Genomic DNA, 18,003 nt, shown 5'->3' with positions numbered 1-18,003 from the left:
AATATTTCACAAAGTTGATTGAGCATAATTCTCACTAGGACAGTAGGAGTATAATGATTTAAGCATTAAAGAAACCATTTCATATTTCAATATACAAACCATGTTTAGTCAAGCAGTATATAGTTTACTCTTGCCAAAAAGTAAATGGTATCTCTATTCAGGGTCAATCCAAAGGTAAAAAAGAAATGAAAAAAATATATCTTTTTTATGTATCAAACATGTAGGTATTATTGCCATAAATTCACTGTATTCATTTTTTGTCCTCTTTCTATGTATGAATAGCTCTGATTTAGGCAATCAAAATACAAAAAGCAAATGAGTTATGTCAAATGATGAAGGTATACACCATAAATTAACATGGACAGAGAATTCTGAGTTTCCCTCAAATATGGCCGCCAAGTGATGTGAAATAAAAACAAAATGTGGATTCATCTATTAGGATTGAGACTTGTACATATTATGAATGATGGGTACTATGACATTAAGAATGACATGAAAGAAATAAGTTTGATTCAATTATATAAACAGTTCTTAATCCATACAGTCAAAATGGAGGGCATATATTTTTCTTTATTAGGCATAAAGTAACAAACACTCACCCAATCCATCAAAATTTTACTTTTTGAAGAAAAGGAACCCTACTTACTTTGTTGAGTTGACATTCAAATTTTTTGTTTGACAGGTAGACTAATAGTTTCTGACTAGTATAATGAGAACTTTATATTTAAGGGTCATCAGATTGTTCTGATATTTTGGTTAAGATATCTGCATGACATCAATTAATTTGTTCATACAAAGGGATAAGAGCTTTTCCAGGTTTCCTCTTTACTCAGATTAGATTGTGTCTTGTTAATATATCCAACATATAAGATACTCATCAAAGTCAAACAAAGGTAAATAAATGACCTTATTAAGTTTTTAGTCAAAAGGTCAAAGAGATGTGGACATCTTGTTTAATTGGACAATTGTTTAGTTAATATTCACCAAACTTCATGGATAGGTTAATTAAACAAACTTCATATATTTTGATTTTCAGGTCAAAGATCAGCACAATTTTTGCTATACCATTGTTGTCCATGAATATCTTAACACCTCTATTGACTTTTCAGGTTAAAGGTCAATACATTCCTGCTACAGTAAAACTTCATTATAAGGATCTCGTAGTGATATTCTTTATTTGTAAGGAATAAGGTAATTATAAAATCTCCTACTCTTTCTACAATATGTCACTGAATGTGCTCCTTTATTTTAGAGAGTTTTACAAGCAAATCATATACTGACTTTCAATCCTTCAAAATACAATTTATATTGAATCTTGAGATTCAGACTTTCAGACTTTTAGGCTTTCAGACTCTCAGGCTTTCAATCTTTAAAAACTTTCAAGCTGGAGGACTGAGTATTTTAATATTTATTTTGTAATTCTTGTCTTTTATGTCATTATGATTAATCCTTAGTAATTCAAACTTTTCATGTTTGTAAAACTATAGTGTGAAAGTACAGTGTTTGTGTAATCTTCTTAATATTTATCTAAAATAAATTTAATATGTGATGATCAAAATTTCCAAATTACCTGACCTGTACATATTTAAAGTTTCAATATCATACACTCTTGAATATCCTTAAATATCAATATATTGATTAAGCATTTGCTATCAACCATACACTTGTTAACCTAAGGAAGGCTCTTACCATATGTTAAACTCGTGGAATTCTTCAAGCAATTTTGAAGAATTTCTGTTATAAAGGATGCTAAAGACAAAAAACCCATAAATTTCCTAGAAGTAATAATTTTTAAAACTACATATCCACATTAAATTGGGGAACATTTTTATAAAGGAAAAGGGTTCTTCAAATGTTCCCCAATTTAATGTGGATATGTAGTTTTAAAAATTATTACTTCTAGGAAATTTATGGGTTTTTTGTCTTTAGCATCCTTTATAACAGAAATTCTTCAAAATTGCTTGAAGAATTCCACGAGTTTAACATATGGTAAGAGCCTTCCTTAGGTTAACAAGTGTATGGTTGATAGCAAATGCTTAATCAATATATTGATATTTAAGGATATTCAAGAGTGTATGATATTGAAACTTTAAATATGTACAGGTCAGGTAATTTGGAAATTTTGATCATCACATATTAAATTTATTTTAGATAAATATTAAGAAGATTACACAAACACTGTACTTTCACACTATAGTTTTACAAACATGAAAAGTTTGAATTACTAAGGATTAATCATAATGACATAAAAGACAAGAATTACAAAATAAATATTAAAATACTCAGTCCTCCAGCTTGAAAGTTTTTAAAGATTGAAAGCCTGAGAGTCTGAAAGCCTAAAAGTCTGAAAGTCTGAATCTCAAGATTCAATATAAATTGTATTTTGAAGGATTGAAAGTCAGTATATGATTTGCTTGTAAAACTCTCTAAAATAAAGGAGCACATTCAGTGACATATTGTAGAAAGAGTAGGAGATTTTATAATTACCTTATTCCTTACAAATAAAGAATATCACTACGAGATCCTTATAATGAAGTTTTACTGTAGCAGGAATGTATTGACCTTTAACCTGAAAAGTCAATAGAGGTGTTAAGATATTCATGGACAACAATGGTATAGCAAAAATTGTGCTGATCTTTGACCTGAAAATCAAAATATATGAAGTTTGTTTAATTAACCTATCCATGAAGTTTGGTGAATATTAACTAAACAATTGTCCAATTAAACAAGATGTCCACATCTCTTTGACCTTTTGACTAAAAACTTAATAAGGTCATTTATTTACCTTTGTTTGACTTTGATGAGTATCTTATATGTTGGATATATTAACAAGACACAATCTAATCTGAGTAAAGAGGAAACCTGGAAAAGCTCTTATCCCTTTGTATGAACAAATTAATTGATGTCATGCAGATATCTTAACCAAAATATCAGAACAATCTGATGACCCTTAAATATAAAGTTCTCATTATACTAGTCAGAAACTATTAGTCTACCTGTCAAACAAAAAATTTGAATGTCAACTCAACAAAGTAAGTAGGGTTCCTTTTCTTCAAAAATTAAAATTTTGATGGATTGGGTGAGTGTTTGTTACTTTATGCCTAATAAAGAAAAATATATGCCCTCCATTTTGACTGTATGGATTAAGAACTGTTTATATAATTGAATCAAACTTATTTCTTTCATGTCATTCTTAATGTCATAGTACCCATCATTCATAATATGTACAAGTCTCAATCCTAATAGATGAATCCACATTTTGTTTTTATTTCACATCACTTGGCGGCCATATTTGAGGGAAACTCAGAATTCTCTGTCCATGTTAATTTATGGTGTATACCTTCATCATTTGACATAACTCATTTGCTTTTTGTATTTTGATTGCCTAAATCAGAGCTATTCATACATAGAAAGAGGACAAAAAATGAATACAGTGAATTTATGGCAATAATACCTACATGTTTGATACATAAAAAAGATATATTTTTTTCATTTCTTTTTTACCTTTGGATTGACCCTGAATAGAGATACCATTTACTTTTTGGCAAGAGTAAACTATATACTGCTTGACTAAACATGGTTTGTATATTGAAATATGAAATGGTTTCTTTAATGCTTAAATCATTATACTCCTACTGTCCTAGTGAGAATTATGCTCAATCAACTTTGTGAAATATTCCCAACTTCCAATGCTTCTTATTTACATTTTAAAAAAAAAAAAACTGACTCAAATAAAATTGTTTGTTTTCTCATTTATTTTACAAGGAATTACATGCTAACAGTGAATCTAATCATTTTTAAAACTGGTTAAAGTAATGTTTACAATTGTCTAAAAATGCTCAAATGCAAGTTTATTTCATAAACAAATACCTTAAGTGTATAGACTAAATGTACTTATAGATTCAATATATAGACTAACCCCTTATAAATAGTAAAAATCATTTCTTAAACCTGATTTTCTTACCTATTCTCTCATGCATTACCTAATTTGAGTTGAGTATTCTCAAATTATTGATTACATGAACAAACAAATTTAAGACAAAACCACAATATATGCTGAATGCCCTGAAATGAAATGGTTACATATGTAAGATGTGTAACACATCATGTACAACTTTTAAGTCTACAAAATTTAAAGTTAACCATATTATACAATAAGACTACTTTTTTCAAAGTTATGAGAAATTCTCCACAAAAAATGTATTTATGCAAAAGATAAATTTTAGGATACAATTTTTAAAATACATTTTACATGAATCACATAGAGAACATATCAAATCATTTCTTTGTGGTTGTTTTCCATTGGGACATCTGTGAACAAACATTCTGTTTTGTCTTTTTTATTGATACATAAAAAGCGTCCAAAAATCATTTGGAATCGTTGTGTTAAACCCTGATACTCAGAATTTTAAGTGTTTTCTGATGTGTGCACTACTTAGAAATGTTTACAATGTAACAAAGATGAAACTCATAATTGATTTAATCAGCAATTATAAAGTCATCAGGTTTACACATGCTTTTCTAACACATCATGTACATTTTTTTTTTCTTCTAGTATGTCTTTGTTCACAAAAAATTGAAATCAACAGTACTTAGCATTCCATATTAAGAAATATGAACTCTAGCTATTAAAAATCTAAAAGTATATTTGTGCATCAATGCAATATGTTTAACAAAACAATCTCTGTCACTGTGATGAAAATTGTCTTCTTCATATAACATGCAGATGAAAAACTTCTTTGGATGATGTCATTTTCACATTTAGAAAAGAAACTAATTCAACTAAAACTAAAAGACAGTCATTAAAATTTTAAGGACATTAAAGGATGATATCAAGACTGAACTCCAGGAATTGATAAAATTCTACAATTATCATCCAAAGATGTATATGTTTGGATTTATTTTTTAATTCACAAGCAAATGATATGGTGCCATTTAATCTTTCAAACTTAAATTCTATACTTTTGATTTAAAAATTTCAAAAACTAGAGGAGTCTTCCCAATACCTATCTACACGTATTTATGACTGAAGGTATGTAAATCACCAGAGTTGCTGAACTGCACCATTTGAAAAGTCATATCCACATTCTTGACTTTTTTCCCTAAACCTTATTTCAAAACATAAATTATTCCAACCAGTCTTTATCTACGCAGTGATAATAAATTTTTTACAGAATTCTAAGGTATTACATAGTAATAGTCTTTAAACATCCTTGAACATAGTGCATATGATTTACATTTCAATCCTTTCCTAAGAATTTGCACCTAATTTTTATAAAGTCTATAAGTTATCACACAATGTTTAAGTTATTGCATTACAGGATTCAAATCAGTAATCTCATTTAGTAACTAACTTTTACCCAGGAGTAAATGATCCAAAAAATCTATAGAAATATCTTATTGATTCTTCATCTGTGTACTTATGATGTGAAGTTTGTAAGTTACAAATTATTGTCAAAGAAGTCATCTCAATAATCTTATGCTTTGACCTTGACAAAGTGTCCTAAACAAGAAAGTGTATTCCTACAAACATTCAATATGTAATTAGTATGATGAATATGATATGATAAAGATATTCAAGATATTATTAAACCACAGATTATGGGACACTTGCATCTTTATTGGGGGTCTTATTGAGACCAATTTTAAATTCAAAATTATAAAAATGATACATACACAAACAAAATATATTTACCATTCCAGGAAAGTTAAATAATAATATTAAATCCAGCATCTGAATATTTGTGTAATTTCTAGGGGGTTATAGAAATAAGATGAAAAATAAATGTATACTTCTCATACATAACAACAGTCTTCAATAGAAATTGGTAAAAATAAAAGTCACATTCAGATACTTTGAGGTCTGTGAGAATTAATTTTTAAAGAGTTCATGCTATCAGAAAATCATATTTTCAATAAAATTGTACTTGATTTGACTAGATCTCAGTTTAATAAATGGGTACATCTTATCCATAATTAGTGTCTGACAGTAAAAAGATACAATCCTGTTACTTTGTCATCCTGTAAACCACAGTCTATGATCGTACTGGTTAAAATGGTTGAAAATCATATTTATCTATGTGCTTCTTAAATCCTCCATCCACCTCCTGTTTGAGTTTCTTGTTTCAGTGTTTTAAGAGAGGATATTCTGTTAGTCTTTGCATAATCTGATAGTCTTTCACCATTCTAAGAGTAGACATAGATCATTTCCATAAGCCCTCACTAGAGAATCCTGAAAAATAAAAAAAAAATAATGTCTTAGTTAAAAATTTTTTTTTTTTTTAAATGTAATATAAGCTCGGAATTCTAAATATAGACAAAAAGGGTATAAATACAGGTTGTAACATAAGATTTTGACTTTTCATATTAACCATGGGTAACACCTCCAGTAAAGAAAAGAGTAAAGGAATGAGTAAAATTCAGTTTGGAGAGAGAATTCTTTCAGGGAAAGATATAGACAGAGGTAAACCAGTTAAAATAAAAAAAGATGGCACTATTGAGATCATTTCTCAACAAGAATATAATCAATTAAGTCCAGAGAAGGGTGATCCTAATGTTGTCAGAGATTACATAGAAAGACCCTTGATTGTAGAAGAAGCTAATGAAGAATATAACCATTTATTACCAAAAGAGGGTAAGAATTACTTGGATTACCCTGAAAGACCTTTGACTAGAGAAGAAGTCAAGTTTATAGATGATAAGAGAAAACAGTTGTCAGAAAAAATGTTGTTAAAGACACATGAATTTTAGCCCACAAAACCATTGGAGATACAAGGATTACAAGATACAAGGATTAATGGAGGAAGTCCAAACTGAACTCTTGGAAGACATTAAGGCTCATTATGAGAGTAACTTTCCAGTGTTTGTTTATTACAAAATTATGTATTCTGATTAAAAAAAAAGTTTTCACTTTCATTTGTTGTGCCTTTGACCATTTAAATTGACCTTATGGTCAAGATTGTGATATATACACTCTGATAATCATCTATGATGTCTCTATGATGTTTACCTCAAAAGATTGAATCAGGGTATTTGTGTTCAAAGAGCTGAAGAAACTTAATACAGACAGATCTAAGATTTTGGAAGCATACATATTAATGAGGTTAAAGGGGATATAACACTTGAATTCATTACTACATTATTAAAAAGAAAGAACACAAACTCATAGAAATGATATTGAAAGTACCTTTTATGAATAAAGTGTCATGCTCCAAGGTATATTTTTTATAAACAGGAGAAGGTTTACAACAGTCCCATGCACTCATAAGAAGATCTTGGTTAGTAGATCTTGCTATCTTTACCAACTATGATATTAAGGAACTGGGGGGGGGGGGGGGGGGGGGGTACAAATTAGCCATATTTAACTTATTCTTTAGATATGCTATCTTCAGCTGTTAACTATCATTTGGCAAAGAAAACTTTCATACATTTTAGTTTCAAAATTTGATCATGCATTTTTGTATATATATTGAAATGGAGCTCTTCTTCTTCTTCTAAAAGAGATCAATACAGTCTAAAAAATGACCATGACCACCAAGCCCTTTTTATTTAAATATATCATTTACATATCAATTCAAAATTATAAACATGCATATGTAAAAAAAAAAAAAAATAATAAAATAATAAATAAATATATATTACAATTGTATCTCATTGAAACTTTACCTTCAAGTTTGTGTGTTTCTATGTTGGCTGACTAACTGTGTATTTCCAAAGGAAGAGCAGACAGTCTGAACTTCATAGAGAATGGATTATAGATGGTTAGGAACAAAACATATCTTCCAGGTTGAGGACTGTATAGAAAATAAAACCATTTTGTTAATATGACAGAGTACTGTGTGAAACAATACATGTTTAAAAATTGAACAAACATGTACAATGCCAAAAAAGTTCATGAAAATGTTTGTTTTTTAATCTCAAAACAAATTGTTTTTAACATTAACTCCAGATGAGAAAAGTTCATCATGTTATCTTTAGATAATAAAAAAAAGCACAATTACTGTATTGATATCACAAATAAAATGATTATCAAATTAATTATTTAGACACTAAAAGATTTTTTATTAACAACAGATTCAATTTTGATTAATATCTGTCAGTACTGCATACAGAAAAATACATCTTTTTTAGCATCATTACAGTACAACATGTAGTCCTTAATTTTTTGAAAAGCTCATTACTAAGAAACAAAAGTGAAAATGAAAATATATGTATGCCATATATCCCACATATTTAGAATCAAAACAAAAAGTAAATAACTTAGGATTAATCTTTTGTAAATTCCTCCTTTTCTCTTATTAGATTCCTAATTAATATCTCTTTGATCACCATTTAGTAAGTCTGAATTCCATGGCCATGGGTAACATACATAATGAATTATGAAATTAAATCATATAATTTATACAAAAGGACTTATTAAAATTCTGAAGATCCCTTAATCATGTGTTAATATATTTTAGGTTAAATAAGGGTGTGCTTATATGAATGTAAGTTAGAGACAACAGATCACATAAGTATTACACAGTAATTAAATTAACCATATAATCATGCTTAAATGCAAAGATGACCTTCATAGGAAATTTAAACAATCTAAAAAACAAGACAAACTTACCAGAGATATCCAAATATATGCCCAATAAGTCTATCCATTAAATAATCCAGTGAAATAACATCTCAGCTGATCCTGAAAAAAATCATACAATTCAGTGATACACAATTAACCTCATTTAACAATGTAAGTAAAGCAAAGTAATTTACAGACAAAAGGGATAGAAATGTAAAAGATACCATGTATTTTACCAAAATTTAGTGAACATTTTTCTGATTTAAATTCAATATCATGGAATGACCCATCATAGAAATATTAAATACACTCTGGGTTACATGCAAATTATACCTTACATGAACTGAGAATAAATACCCCATTTACATTCAAAACAGAACTTTACATATAAATCATGGTTAAATGCAAAGATATGTCCATCATAGGAAATGTAAACAAAACAAAGACAAACTTACCAGAATTATTCAATTATATGCCCAATTAAATAATCCAGTGAAACAACATCTTAGCTGATCCTGAAAAAAAGCATACAATATTCAGTGATACTCAATTTAACCTCATTTTACAAAGGAAGTAAAGCAACAATTGACAGACAAACAGGACAGAAAAACATGTTTAAATGTAATGCAAAATAATATCTCTTATATATGGATACCTATACTCTAATCAATCATATTAAATGTCATTCGTAAAATGTATTTTTTAAGACAGATTTATTTAGGATAGACTTTTTAAATGATAACATGAATAGCACGCCATACTTTAACCACATGTCAAAACATTCTCTCAAATTACACAGAAATGGATTATTTAGCATAACTGACATTAAACATATAGGTGAGCAATAACATAATCACAATCATAAACAATGTGAAACAACTTTAAACGACCTACACTGTGGATTACAAGCCTTTTTCACTGGGGTAAAATCTTGCTGAAATTCGCTATGGCCGCCCGAAACCCCGAACCCGAATGTATAAAAGATGAAGTCATACAATAACATAACACTGATGTGGTATTACATGATTTTTTTTTAATTTTATTTCTTAAAAACTATAAGGGGAGTTTACCAAAAAAAAAATTTATAAGAAAAAAAAAAATTAAAGTTATTTTAAAAAAGTTAAAAGATAAAAAATTTAAAGTTAATTTTAAAAAAAGTTTAAAAAATTTAAAAAGAAATTCTAAGTTTTTTTTTTAAAAAGTGACCTGGTGTTATAACTTGACAGACATAACACACACATGTTTTTTTGTATTGTGTGTTATTTGTTATTGTCTTTCAGTAAAAAAATTCAGTTCAAACTGGTTAGGCTGGCTAGACTAGGCTGTCTAGACTGTAAATGAAAAAGTGTGACGTCATAATCACATTGTATTTATACAGTGGATGACGTCACAATGCATAGGTAAGTTTATCGTACTTTTTGCACACGGCACTTTATAGAGGGTACAAACAGGTATATAAGAAAACACAGGTAAAAGGTATATTTCTTTTGCACTCGACCCTCAGTTTTTTGCACACGGCTCCTTTATAGATGATGGAACAGGTATATAAAGCCCAGGTAAAAAGGTGCACACGGCTCATAGCAGGTATATAAACTAAAAAACTGTAAAATTTGATGATCATTCTGCGTGAGCACTTCGAACTGGACACAGGTGAAAAAAAGAAAGCAAGGATGAATACTTCAGAAATTTCCCAGTATTATGTGACACCTGAAGGATATGTAGGAGCTCCCATGACAGAGATAATAAAGGATGCAGTGGAATTGGATTTGAATTTGGACATGGTTAATTTTCCTGAGGACATGAATAAAGAAGAAGATATGAGCATTTTAAACACTACTCTGGACGGAATTGTGAACATGCTATCTGCTCTGGATAACAAACTAAATCAAATGAACACCAAGATGAATGATGTGGATGACAAGGTGAATAAATTGAACAGCAAGGTGAGTGCTCTTGAAAACAAGATGGAAAAACTGAAATGTCATAACAGCAGTGGATTTTGTTACATTAGTGGATTATTATCACCAATCACAAAGTCATTCACGGGGAAAGAGACAAAAATGAGAGAAGAAGGAGGAAACATTGACCAGAAAAAAGAAGGGACCCAGGGCGGATCAGGAGAGAGTAAGAAACAAATGGAGCCATGCTATGTATCGGTAAAAGACATAGAAAGAAAACCTAGGGAAACCAAAAGGAAACTACCCCAGACCAGTGAGAAGGCCCAGAAGAAACAGAAAATGTAAATTGTATGTATATTTTCACTTGGAATAAAATCTGTGTTCTAATCTGTATTGTGTGTGTTCTTGTTTTCACTAAAACCGGTTCAAACTGGTTATAGGACTGTCTAGACTGTGAAGCGTGACGTCATAATGACATTCTTGAAATGTTTTTGCACACGGCGCATTTTTACCTGTGCAGTCAGCATAAAAACAAAAAGGTAGTACCAACGTACCAATGTAAACACAGTGTAAACACCCAGTATTTAAGGGGGACTATATGTACTGACACACCTAGCCCCTAGGGCTAGGGTTAGTTAGGGTTAGGGGTTAGGGTTAGGGGGGTTAGGGGATAGGGTTAGTTAGGGTTAGGGTTAGGGTAAGGGGGCTAGGGTTAGAGGGGTTAGGGTTAGGACTGCACTCAGTTGACCCACCTATCCCCTCAACCAATCAAATCACGTGATTTTCTCTCAGCCAATCAGAATCTTCCGCGCTAGCGGGACTCCTTATACTACTGACAACATTATAAATGATCTTGAAATACGTTTTTAGATATTTCTTTTCATTTAACTGGACTTAAAGTAATCTTATCTTTTAATGTATATGTACATATACATTATATGTATATACTGAATTTATATGTTTATTCATATTTATATGTATATTTCACATTAATACGCACCTGAACATGACATGTAAAAACGTACCAATTTTAAATTGAAGAACAAATTTAAACGGGTCGATGTTATTATATCAGAGTAGAATAACACGATTATCTGGTAACTGGAAAGACGTAATATTGACATTATTGTGAAATGTTTTGAGAGACATGAATTCAGGACTAAATCTTTAACTATCAGAGCTACTAAATAAAGTTGCACGAGAATAAACATTTAGTTGTCATGTACATGTATGTATACTGCTCAGTTTCATACATATAGTCAATTTCGTAAAGATTTTTTTTTCTCATTAACAGGGTTAGTAATTATGTTCATGAATATATCTAGCATAGATCTTACAAAATTTTACTACAGTTAACTTTACGATACTTTGATATACTACGAAACTTTTACTTTATAGCTTTTTGAAGAAGTAGAGCCTTAATATTTCTTCAATTACATATCAATGAATAATGTAATTTTTTGAATAAATGTGTGAACACAGGTCTTTTTATCATAAGAAAATTCTTTGTCGGAATTAAAAACGATAAGATATATGTATCTGAAATTCATAGAAAAAATACTTTGATTTACTAGAGTGAAAACTGAATTACTAAAGTTAACTACAGTTTAACAATAGCACTTTGTTGTTAAAAAGCTTAGCCTAAGAAGTATTGTAAATGTCATTGTACATATTTTGCTGAATGAATTTTGAATCCGTTGAAAAAACAACAACAACAAAAACCGATACAATTTCCATACCTAGAGATAGCGTCATCGGAGGGAAATGGAGGAAATGTGATTTTATATCATACTTGTACACCGTATTTTGGCTGTGTGAAGTGTCAAGTCATTACAGTAAAATTCAACATAAATTTAAATTGAAATGGAGATATTTGAAACTTCTTTATAATAATTGATAATATGCTAAAAACCAACGATGCTATTAATAGACAGAATATGGAAAGTCGTTCTTTCTTACGCGTGATTCGATTTGCATTGAGTATCTAATTGCTTTTCTGAACTTCAATTAACGAAAAAACTTCATCCAAAGAGAAGTGTATACCCCCGAATGAAATTCTTATGCATGTAAAGAAAAATGTTTATTTATCATGTAACTGCTATAAAATTCGCAAGGTAAATGCATCAAAGTAATGCTCGGTAATTCTAATCATGTACTGGAAGACTTAAATTAAGATACCAGTGCGTAGATAGTTAAATCTATCAGATGACTCGTATGAAATAAACTCTGATCGACCAAACCCTAATATAAATTTCAAAATTAATCTAAATTGAAATCATTGGAAATTTCTGTGTAAACGATTATTTTCTGAAAGTCTACAATGCTATAAATAGAAAGAATAAGAGAATAATACTTTTATACCAATTGACTGGGAAATTTTTTTGTTTTGTGAAACAGGAATCAAGGAATAACCTTCGTCCAAAGGGAAACGATTAAGTGTACTTCAGAATGAAATTTTCATAATGTAAAAACGTATAGGTTTATTCATCATGTAAATGAATATATGTCTTATTTCAAGGTATATGCATCGAAGTAGTCCTCCTGTTCTGAAAAAAAAATATAAGGTTGTCAATGCATAGTTAACTGGTATATAAAGTTGTCCAGGGTATAATGTGCACTGATAGTTAAATCTGCCGGGTTCCTTGTATCAAATCAACCATGATCGGCCTATGACGATTACAAAATGACAACTAACCGACCACATGGACTTTAAACGTATTGCTTTTTTTTATGACATCGTCATTAGCACCAGCACCATCACTTTGTATTGTTATGTGTTGTGAAGGTAGCACATACTCTCGCTTGTGGACATGTATCTTCTTTCAGCCTGTGTTAAGATGGATTGATGACATTTTTCCAACGACCTACAGTGCGATTGACGACAATTTGTGCACCGAGATTAGGTCATAATTATTGCCGACTACAAAATACTTTAAAAGACAGTATACCATCGCAAAGTTTGGATTATCTATTGAAACCAACTTAAGCTATATATCCCTACTTAAATGCTGTCTTCTACAAAATGGTTTAAATAATAAGAAAATGTCACTTGAAATTATTAAAAAGTGATAAAGAAACACATGCAATACATACACATAACCTTTTTTCAGTGTAAGCACTAAAAAACAACATGCCTTAAACAGTATACCTTATAGATATGTTTAATACTTTATTGTCATCATCTGTTTTCATGCAATAACTATGCACGTATATTCCTATTCAATTGTTTAAATGCTTGAATCTTGACCGAAATAAGATACCAGTTACCTGGTTTCGCACGATTTAATTTTTCAAAGTTTGAAATAAAACAGACAAAATAACCTTGCATATCGATTTAAATTCTTTGTTGGCTAAATTGTATACATGTATAAGGTTTTTTCAAATAGATTTATTAACGACATTTTTCTTAATTTTTAATTTTCAACCAAAAAAGTCTATACTTAAACAAGTCTAAACTTTGCATGCATGTCACACTGATACATGTATCAGTGTCATATTTGTTCAGTAAGTTTAAAAATAAAATCTACTCTAGAAATGGATTATTTTCATTTGTTTGACCACATATTGTTTCAACACGTTCAACAGAGTTTGATCTAGGATTCTAAAAGTATTGGACAACGCTTTGGGGATCTGGGGTGGGGTTCAAGAGGGCTCAGTGCCTAGATTTAGCTTTTGAAGGTATTTGGAATTTCATCCATCTGTTTAGTGACTTAATTTGGCTATACTTTACGTACTTACATGTATAAGAAGTACAATATCCAAAATACCTCACCTCTAAATCCGCCTTTGATCTGTACCTATATATCAGGTTGGGCGATGATCGCTGGCACCTTGCGCACCTGCATTGTTATTGTCACGGGAAATCTACTTTCGTTTTGATGATTATTGCGAATTTAAAAATAAACATACCTGTAAGTACCTGCATTTTTGGTTTGATTTATGCTACTTGCAATTTTTGATAAAGTGATTTATGCATTATTAATGAAGACACTGTTTCAATCAACCAGTTTTAAAGAAGTGATCAAAAGGGTGCCATGTCTGATTAATAATAATTAAAATCTGCATATTCTTTCCGTCAGTCTCTAACTTTAGGCTTGACGGGAATTTCCAGGACATTCTGTAAAAAAAAAAATGATAGTGATATTCACAGCCTGATTATAAAGAAAATGCTATGATGTCAATAAGCATCAAAATACTGGTACATTGTTTTGCAATTAATGAAAAAGATACGTAAAACTTTATATCAATATGTAGGAAAACATTATCAGAGTATTTAAGAGTCATTCTCTGTAAGGACCACAGATGCCGTTCAAACGAATACCACAGATTTTAATAAAACATATATGAAAAAATTATGAATGTGTATGAGATTAATTAGGTATATTTAAAATTTTGAGATGTGACCTGTCCTCCAGGTTATGGCCCCCTAACACATTTTGTGGCTACCCCCACGTTTGAAAAGGTCAGTTTTCTCCTAATTTGACATAAAAAATTCAAAATAAGTAATGCACTATGGTTGGATTAAGTGCATTAAATTGTGAAAACAAGGTGTGAAGTAAAGATAAAAAATTATTTTGCTTCATCACTAACTCCCCTTTTTATTTTAAAGAAATTTAATTTCCTCCTATTTTTAACCCTTAACCAACACGCTAAATAACCATACTTTCAGTGCCATTCTATAAAAAATCCCAAGATAGGTTTATAAAATATTAACAATATTTTGAAAGCAAACATACTTGATTATTTATTCATAATTATTCTGGATGTGTGTTTTTTGTTTTAAAAAAATAAAATGCATTTGAAAATTTTAAAAAACTAGCATTTCACAAAAATATTATCTCCCTTTGAAGAACTCTCTAGTTCCGACAGTGAAGGAAGGTAAAAACAAAAGTATTTGTAAGCATGACGTTTTGCCGGTTTGGAGTTCCTTTTCACAAACGATGTGTTTTACTGATATTTTTATACAAAACTGCTTAGATTATACAGTATAGCTTCCTTAGCAGATGTTATATTGTTTATTCTGAAGACATTCAACAACTCGTGAGTTTTAGCAATGGCCATGTATTGTCTAAAGTAGGTCGTATGCCATGTGTTACACTTGCAAAATTATTTAGTAAATACAGTGAATGACTATCGAATGTGGACGTTATTTTAACTTTTCTTCAAAATAAAATACAAAGAGGTGAAGAAGGAAGTTTTGTCAAATTCCAAATCTTCTCAGTTCACACCTGCATATTGAAAACACCAGAGGAGATGGACCAAGAATTCCCCTCCAAACAGAACGTGAAAATTTGAAACCAGGTCATTTGATTGGTCAAGCTGGTGCAACGCTACCAGTGTTATACACCATGCATGTACACGTAAGTAACTACAATTTCTGATACACAATATAATTATAATATTTGTTCGTAGAGTTATGGGTAGATGAAATTATTGAAAAAGAATTAAATCGAAATGAATGTAAAAAGGTACAGTCCAAAGACTATACTAAAGCATTTCTATCTACATGTGTAACGGTTAGGCCTTAGAAGTGGGTAAAATAGCTACTTTGGGTAGCTTTAACCTACATACATGTACATTGTAGCTATTAATAGCTATGTGGGTAGAATAAGAAATAATCTTTGGAATTGAACTTGTAAATTTCATTTTCCTTGTTCATCTTGAGTACTCTATAATGATGTATGCATTTAAAGTTTAACAAGATATTAATTAAAAAGTTTCTCCAATTTGAATTATTGTACACGGTTATTTATTTTAGACCTGTCAACATACAAAACTAAATAAAAAGTACCGTTAAATATGTGGTGAATGGCAAAAAAATTTAACAACTCATTCTTATATAATTGTGCTTTAATTAGTACCTGTAAGGAATTGAATTATTTTTATGAAAATATACAATTTATTGTAGCATGCTGCTGTGTGACCAAGTGAGGGGCATCACAAGGAAGGGGAAGATATTTAGATCATTCATGGAGCCTTCAACATCGTATTAAAACCAAATTATAAAGAGGTATAGTGTCCATGTACTATAATTTTGACCCAATAGCCTTGACTTCTATATCTTTCAAGAAATTAGACATTGGTAACAAATTTTGAAGGATAGAGGATACAGCTTTCATGTTCCATATATACATTAACTACTATTATTGACCCACTTTTTAAGGCATGTAAACGTTCTATGATGTTCCAATTTCTACCCATCTGAAATCATCCTAATTATTCTATACAAATATTTTTTACTTCAAATTCAATTTTTGTGCAACTTTGAAAAAGAAATAAAAAAAAAAACTACACTGTAAAACTTATTCATTTTATTCATTAAAACATGACCCAAGTTGTTATTTTCAAAAATTTTGACAGGAGTTTCTACCATTTTCCTTAAGAGACCTCTCTACACTGAACACTAAAGAGTTATGATTCTGTTCTATTTATCTGCCCTTAGATTTAAATGCTAATAAATATACATTTACAATATATTACTCAGTTTATAATCAAATTAAGTATTCCTAACATTTTAAAAGGGCAAGATAGTTTAAATTCTAAATGATAAACATGTTGTTTACATGTATCTTCTCCATAGAAGTAAATAGCAATTATTTCTATTGATACTGTGTTGTGTTTGAACATTTTTTTCCTGGGGTTAAATGCCATGTATCATGTATTGAAAATGAAATAGAGAAGCTTATTATTTACATCTTTATTCAATATAATTTTTGCAAAGTCCAAAAATCATTTTACACTGGTGTAGAGAGGATGTATGACCTATTACATGTACAAGTGTAACTGTTTTCATGATCCAATTGGTTCCTTTAATCATTTTTAGCTCTACTAGTCAAAGACCAGAAGAGCTTATGCGATAGTAATGTGTCCGTCGTCTGTTTGTCTGTCTGTATGTCTGTCCGTCTGTAAACAGTTTTTCAAAATGCTACTCCTCCTACAGTTTTGGTCTGATTTCAATATAACTTGGCACACAAGTAAACTACAATAAGGTAAATAATTCTGTGTATCTGTTTTTGTCATTATTCTATTGATTGCTTTTGTAAATGTCCCAACTGCTAGTTTTCTCTTTCTTTATTATAAGTACAAACCAGTAGAGCTACAGTCTTGACAGAGATATCTGGTTAACTTAAGTCTTGTATTATCTACCTGGTAAATCTAAATACTTGTATTGTCTATTACAGAACTCAAGATGCCAGAGTTTTACAATTAGTCATGACCAGTCATGACATTCAGCAAATGAATGAGTATCTGATGAAAATTAGTGAGAGTTTTCACAGAATGGGAGATACCGGTGGGACACCTTCACTAAGCCTGCTCAATTATACTACAACAATATAATGACAAACATTGCTGTTATTCTCCCAAAGAACATCAAAGAAATAGTGAAGTCTTACAGTATCTGAAGAAAATCCTAGTCTTGCCTAGTATTATACCTGAGGGAAGTTTTGACCACTTATCCTGAAGTTATTCATGCACAATAATATGGGTCCACTATGCACTACTATGAATATGCTTCAAATAATTAAAAAAAAAAATTTAATA

The 18,003-nt window shown here is 30.1% G+C and overlaps 3 long non-coding RNA genes across 4 annotated transcripts in view; 1 reads left to right on the top strand and 2 right to left on the bottom strand.

Annotated features, from left to right (window-relative positions):
• Nucleotides 1-14,319, bottom strand: part of LOC134256623 (uncharacterized) — a 28,571-nt gene extending 14,252 nt beyond the window's left edge. The window contains exon 1 of one of the 2 annotated variants that reach the window (XR_009989761.1): nt 14,234-14,319. This is a non-coding gene — a long non-coding RNA (uncharacterized LOC134256623). Of the gene's footprint in view, nt 1-14,199 lie in introns of both variants that reach the window. The other variant, XR_009989760.1, reaches the window with a different exon arrangement.
• On the bottom strand, nt 3,738-9,550 carry LOC134256618 (uncharacterized). The gene is made up of 5 exons (XR_009989757.1): nt 9,458-9,550; nt 9,019-9,078; nt 8,612-8,683; nt 7,666-7,793; nt 3,738-6,232 (listed from the first exon to the last, which is right to left on the bottom strand). It is a non-coding gene; the product is annotated as an uncharacterized LOC134256618 (long non-coding RNA).
• Nucleotides 14,320-15,314: 995 nt separating the features above from the next.
• On the top strand, nt 15,315-18,003 carry LOC134256620 (uncharacterized). The gene is made up of 3 exons (XR_009989758.1): nt 15,315-15,821; nt 16,370-16,471; nt 17,643-18,003. It is a non-coding gene; the product is annotated as an uncharacterized LOC134256620 (long non-coding RNA).

This window comes from Saccostrea cucullata, unplaced genomic scaffold (assembly GCF_032062105.1).
Source record: "Saccostrea cucullata isolate Sc308-1 unplaced genomic scaffold, CSIRO_AGI_Scuc_v1 ctg1604, whole genome shotgun sequence".
In the NCBI taxonomy this organism is placed as follows: domain Eukaryota; kingdom Metazoa; phylum Mollusca; class Bivalvia; order Ostreida; family Ostreidae; genus Saccostrea; species Saccostrea cuccullata.
Note: the sequence above shows the minus strand (reverse complement) of the source record. Positions and strands in the feature narration are given on the sequence as shown.